This window comes from Acartia tonsa, chromosome 3, assembly GCF_053477335.1.
Source record: "Acartia tonsa isolate MP-2025a chromosome 3, ASM5347733v1, whole genome shotgun sequence".
In the NCBI taxonomy this organism is placed as follows: domain Eukaryota; kingdom Metazoa; phylum Arthropoda; class Copepoda; order Calanoida; family Acartiidae; genus Acartia; species Acartia tonsa.
In genome coordinates, this window is record NC_137262.1 from 30,417,318 (window position 1) to 30,424,769 (window position 7,452).

Below are 7,452 nucleotides of genomic sequence, written 5' to 3' on the forward strand. Positions count from 1 at the left end.
CCATTCTACATTTTCACATTACATTGATATTAGAGATATTGAAGAGAGTAATCATTTTTGTACAATTTGACACTTTATTTCTTTAGTAAAATTAAGCATATTGATATATATTTTCAATCAATTTAGTATAATCATTAGTATTAATTTGTCTTATTAAAGTAAGCTATAATGAAATATATATTATTTCCAAATGAACACAACCCATACCCATTATTCAACCATCTGTCATTACCCCTCATTTCCTTTCCCCCCTTTATTTTTCACATCGCAGCTACTCTGTAAATATGACTTTTCTGTACGTTTTACCAAATTATGTAATTTGTATATACCTCTTCTTAATGATTATGTTTTAGTTTAAAAATCAAATTACCTAAGCTCAAACCTTTACAATACATGAATTTACGTTTATGGTGTGCTCTGAATCATGTTCGATATTTTCATTTAGATATTGCTGCGCGACTTCTTATGGAGATAATTGTCTTTGTGTTACTGTGCCCAATTTAACTCATAAATCCAAGTATTGTTATGTTAAGAACCATTGAGGGAGGAGACATTGGGCTGTTTATCACAGCAGTCTCCAAAGTTTTATTATAGTAACGTTTTTATTTTCGTTGGATTAACAAATTTGAGGACTTTTATTCATTTTTTATTGGTTGGTTTGATAAGTTGAGTGTCAAAGCGTTTTACCCATTAAAGGTGAAGAGTATTTTTGTGTATCATTATTTGGGATGTAAATTAATTTATCGGCCATTGTCTTATCCCTTTAGATCCCTGGTTCAGAACACAAGAGCCTGTTTTAAAAAGCACATTTAAAGCACTATACTTATGTTGAATTAGATTTTTATTTTGGTTAAATAGGTATGTAAAGCCGCTTTAATCGTATATCTATAGCATTCTCTGTAATTCTCTAGAACCTAAATGAATCATTCATGAAAAGGAGTAATCAGTCGGTCGATCTAGTTGTTATAGAGATCTTATGAGACAAGATGCATGCTTTATATAAAGAAATATTGTTTTAAAAATTTTCTACAAGAGAAAACTTTTCTTTCTAAAAATTCTAATGATCTATTAATGATGTTGTATAAAACCATCCTTTACTACCTGGTCATTAGAACGAAAATTTTTGGAAAAATTATCTTTGATTTTTTTCAAGAAAAATAATATGCAGTAAATATTACCTACATTTATTGTTTTTAAAAGCATTTTTAACTTTAATTGCATTGAAGTTTTTTTTAGAATTAAAATTATTTAGATCTTAGTTAACAATGTGATCGTTTAAATCTAGGGTTTACAATTTTCAAAAGTTTCGCTTCTCTACGCGCTGCGTCTCTGTTTCGCCACTTCTTCTTTGCGCGCTTAACAGGAATTTTTTCACATATTTTATTCAGAGCTTACTTTAAATTTTATTAAAAATTTTCTCGACTTAACTTTTAATCTTTTGTCAGTAATTTTAAACGATATTGAATCAAAATCTAAAGAAATAATTATATATAATAAAAAGGTGCGAATTATAAAAATATGTCGAAAAAAATCGTCTCGTACTCACATGCACTGTGTAGTTTAAACAATTTTATTTTAGTGTGGATTTGTGTTTCGACGTGAAAATGTACTAAAATAATTTATAAAAATATTATATAAAGTGAAAACATAAGATTTTGTGATTAACAGTGACTTTTAAATATATCTAAAGTTAAAAATGTTGTATTTTTAAAAGATTTTGAGGTAATTTGAGTTTGGACTTTTGTAAGATATGTTATTTTTAAATGTACTTACCTAGTTATGTAAGATTTAAAAAGATGTTATGATTTGATTTTTTATTTATAGAAATCTTTTAAAAATTGTTGTGATTGGACTTGTGTAGACTGTGATGCTCTTATTATATCAACAAAGGAATTAATAATATAGAATTAGTGTCATCATCATTCGACATCAGTAAATTTAGTTTTTTAATAGTAGATTTATTATTACTTGGATCTCAAACCTGATTATTATGTACTCTTATAGAATGAAACTTGTAGCTGGCTAAAATAATGATACCCCCCACACAACCTCTTTACCCCAATCCATTCCTTCTTACTGGATGAACCAACTGACCAATAAATTATGTCCATGTTAGCAACCTAAATTGACGACAATTTTTCCACTGCACTGTTATAATATTCATTAATAGAGGCAAAATTTGATATGATATCGACACAAATATCAGATAATTAACACTTAATAACAATAACATCTATATTTTGTCGGACATCAACATTTTACGAGCATTATTTAAAAATCCTACAAGTAACATGATCCAAAATCTACAATTTGAGAAAAATATCGAATTTTAAGTATATATTTTTATTAATATTGCAAAAATTGCCTAACAATACGTAATTATCTACTATTATAGTTGATTTCAGTTTTACAACTTTATTTCAAATTTTATTGGGGTTGCCAGTGAGAAATGGACATTGGATTGTATATTTTACTGGTCCCCAAAGTTTTATAACCATTCTTTCTCAATCGTTTGCTTTAATTTATTTGCTAATTTGAATTTCAGCAAAAAATCAAAAAAGGTTCTTATGCGAAATTTTATTTAATTTTTTTTCATGCGGAATTGGCTATTTTTATATGTATATTTTTTATGCACTGTTTTTATATTAATGTAAATTACATATTAATAATAAAGCAGGTTTTTGACCTGTTAAAAAAAGCGTTGCTACTCTAAAAATGGATTTATATCATTTAGACCGTTTCTACGTCACTCCTATAAAGTGAGTAAAATATCACGAATATCATCGTATTACAAACAATTTTTATATATTAATATCAATATGATAGATTTAATCTTATTTTTATTCTTTTTAACACCAGCGGAAAGCCATGGGATAAATAAATATTATCGAATTAAATATGGATATCTCTAAAAAATATAATGAATTTTGATATGAAAAATTGACTGATGTTTACTTAGAATAGAAAAATGTTATTTTTTGCTGCGTTACTGTCCAAATCCTTGTTATTCTAATGTAATGTTTTAATTTAGAGTCATATCATTGAATTGAACATGCATGACCAAAAGTGCTTATAACCATAGGGGAAAACCAGGGTTTAAAAGGATAATACAATGGCCGATAAATTAATGCATATCTTCAATGATGATACACAAATTTACCCCTTCTGTAGATTATAATTGGTGGGTGAAACGTTTGGATACACAAATTAATGAACAGACCAAATCAAAATTAATTAAATTTCCTGAAAGTTGTAAAGCCAACGAATTAGATAGCGTTATTCTTAAACTTTTGGGATCAGTGTAATAAACAGCCCAATGTCCCCTTCCTCCCTGAGGAAACATATTATTTAAATCCGAAACACGCCCCTTTCATACATTCCTTTAAGTTAAGGATATAGGGGTAGGTAAAATGTTTAAAATGTGGTACATAAAGATATTGGAGTAAAACAATAAAGGGGAAAGGGGTTATAAACTGTATGTTTCCACCCCGTGGACCCTGTGCTGACTTTCTACTGGGACTTTCAATATCAATCAATAGCGTCGGAAATAATAACAAAACCAAGTTGGTACAAAAGAGCAAAAGGCAACTTGCTAGCAGACGAAAAAGGTCCCCACCACTGGAACCAGGTAGTTATCTGGATTATTATCTTTTCTTAAACATTTTTTGTAAAAACAAAGACTTTTATTTTTGCTTCCCAAAGTTTTATAAATAAATTTACTCATTTTTTGGCTTAAAAAGTTTTGGGACTTTCATTAAATCCTGATTGGATAGTTCAAACTTCTTACCAGTAGTGTTTAAAGGATCCTAATCTAGAATTGGGGTAATTTTAGGGAGGTATATAAACTTTTTATTTTGTCCTTTCCCTTAAGATCTCTGATTTCATCCCTTACACTTTTGAACAATATTTTTTTAGGGGCATACATAATGGTATCATGCATTCATGTTTTCAACTAAATATTTTATCCACGATTTAAAGCCAAATTTCTAGGGTATCTCAACGTTTCTGTTTTTGTTTAGAGGGTTCAATTTCTTATAATTATTGTTTCGTCAATAAACAGGGTAGGTATAATTCAGGGATCGGAAGCCTCACGTAAGCCTCGTGTAAGCCTCAGTGAAATCGTGATTTTATCACTATAAAATTCAGCTGGATGTATAAGCCAGCTCTTTAGCAGACATTCCTTCTTTCTTAAATTTTTTTTCTGCTCACAAGCAGGTTTAAAACTGAGGCTTATGCGCGGCTTACGTGAGGCTTCCGATCCCTGGTATAATTTATTTAAAATTCTACTTTACTGTGCTTTAAAATACATACATATTTGGAAGATATAGGTATACCTACATAATATACTTTTATATGATAAAGGCAAGTACTTTTATCTTCTATGCTACTTAAAACACAACAATACTAATCTGTTTTTATACTTGAAGATTTTAAATCAAGTGTTCCAAGAAATTTTGAGATTAAAGTTAGCAGTTTTTTTACTGGATGGAAGCTTATTTATTCATAGATGCATCAGCTAGCGATCGTTTGACTTCCACACTTTAGTTATAGCATAGAAATATAATTAAAATAGAGCTAAGTTTTGCCTTTTATATTGGCTGCATTGTTTGAACACTAATATAGATGATATAAATGTTTTGATGGTTGATATGTTACCAATAATGAATCAAACCTTAGGGGGCCAAGTAGATGGGGGTTGAGTAGGCCGATTTAATGATAACATTAGATTAATAAGAATGGAAGATTGTTAGGAAGGTTAAACATTCTTTGCTTGGATATTAGAGACAATGAACCGTTAACAGAGCCAATAGAAAAAATACAATTAAGAATCATTAAGAATTCTCATGTATGTAATTCTTTTAGTTATTCGTTCAATTAAAAAGACTTTATCCTTATTTATATTATTAGGATATGTTAAATTTGTTAAACCCCCATGTCTTCAATGAGGTATGCAATCACATCCGCTCATGTAAAAAGTTAAAATATTATCATTCAAAGTCCTCACTTATATTGACTAACACTGTAAGTCAAACTCATCCATAGACGTCCAAGAGTTGGGGTTAAGGGGTGTTTACCCCCCCCCCCCCTCAAACTTTATAAACCACCATTTACTTTCCTAAATTTTTTTAAAAATCCAATATAGTCTCCCCACGAAAACATTCAAAACCCTTTATTTTACCCCCCTCAAAATAATAACACTGGACGACCCTCACCTCATCATTGATGAATCGATCTTTTGCAATTTTGCTTTTATGCGAATTTGAAACACTATGTGAATCTAATTTTATGCAGAAGTGAAGGTACACCATCTTCAATGATAAAATTATATGAAACATTTGTTCTAGAGGTTGGAAATCAAAATATCTTAAATCGTTTTTATGCAGCGCAGCTACTCTATATAACAAGGATAATGTCTGTCCGTCCCTGATGGATTTTGAAATATTGATATAAATTGTTTAAATTATTTAGCTTTATTAATAATTTACTGACAAAAGTAGTAAAACGAAATATTAGTTTATATTTCTTTGCTATTAATTGCAATTGTAGTCTATTAATAATGGATAAAAATATACGTGGATATTATGACAGGGTAAAAATGTTCGTCAGTGTAGGTTGCTAATATGAACTGTCATTTATTTGTCAGTGTGTTCGTCCAGTAGGAGGGGAGGGAATGGGAGTTTAACTTTTAGAATCCATGATAATCTTGGTAAGATTCAAATAATAACAAATCCATTCTATTAATTTTACTCTCTTAATTTATTAGCTATTTATTGCTATGCTACTTATGGAGATAACTATTCCTATTCTAATGAAAATTTTATTCCTAAACTTTAATGATTTTTATCTAAATTGTCTGTCATAAAACTAATTTGTTCTATTTGTTGAAATGATTGTTCGTTGTGTTGGTTTTGTCTATGTTTGTTTTTCCTTATTTTCTGTTTTTAAAAGATATTTAAAATAGATAACTAGAAAATATAATGCCATACGTCATTGTCCCTTTTTTTACTAACATTTAAAAAGAATTTATTTTATTTTTCATTGTATAACTATATACAAGACACTTATGTAATGTTTTTCAGAAGAGGAGTGTCCTATCCTACCCCCCGCCCCCCCCCCCCTCAAAAAAATACTTAAAACAATTATAGGAGAAGTTTATTTCCTACATGTCAGGACGTTAAGGAAAGACAAACATCGTTATACTATGTATTATAGATGAAAAGATGTCTATTCTATTCTATCTATTATATTTGATAACAAAAACAGTTTTTACTTAAAGAGATAAGTAGGTGTAGCAATTTTTCAGGGTGTATTGCCAATAAATAACAAATACCACCTTAATAAATCTCGTTGACATATTTGATTCTTAACAATTTACCCTTTACAGTATGTTAATTAACAGAAAGTTAAAGCCATATTAGCAGGAATAAGGTATAGCCAATAAGCAAAATAAATCTAAAATCATATTTGGGTGTCAGATAATGAGGTCGCCTTACAACTAAGCGCAACTAAATAACTAAATATTAAAGTTTTTTTCTCGAATTAATTAAGTTTTTGGTTACAGCTGCATCTATAGAAATTAAATTTAATCAAGTGACGACATAAATTTACACAGGCATATTCTATGCTACAAAAAAAAATTATGAATGGCATTAATGAATAGTGTATAATTATGGCAAATAAACTAGTGAATAATTCAAATATTAATAAAAGCAGTGAAACCTAGATTTTTACATTTCCCATGAAATATAAGTGTTAAGGGGTTTATACAAAACAGCCAGACATAAGAACAATGTTAGTGGCCAAGTATAAAATATGAAACTTTCCGCGGATATTAAAATGAATAATAATAAGTTTAAAACCATTTTATTAGCCACAAGGGGCCAAAGCCCAGGGCCGATAAATCTGGTTTTAATTTTATCATTTTTATTTTATTATTCGTGGAAGATTGTCTGTAATGCGTTACTATAAGTGATTGGTTTCAAAGTCATACTGGAAATATTTTGGACTTATTACTATGACAATAAACAGGACAATTACATCGTCATTATAACCAACAATTAACATTATTACGTAAAACCTTGATATATCATATAAAGAAAGCTATTCTAATAGTGTTTTATGTGTGTCATTTATTGATACAGAGTCATTTTTAAATAGCATATAAAAAATCTAATGAAGGTTTCTAATGTGAAATGATTCTGTATTTTTGTATTCATACCTATATATGTGCAAAACTAATACATTTTATGGCAATTTTATTATTGCATGCCCTCTAAATTTACAAGCATAATACTCAATTCAGCTTCCAGTTTTTAATACTTTTTAGCTGGAACAAGTACAATCATATTTGTAGTAAATGGTGAAGAATTTTTGATAAAAAAATAACAGTGAAGTGTATATATAAATTTTAATTTTTGAAGGAATTTTTAAAAAATATGAATTTTCACGAAG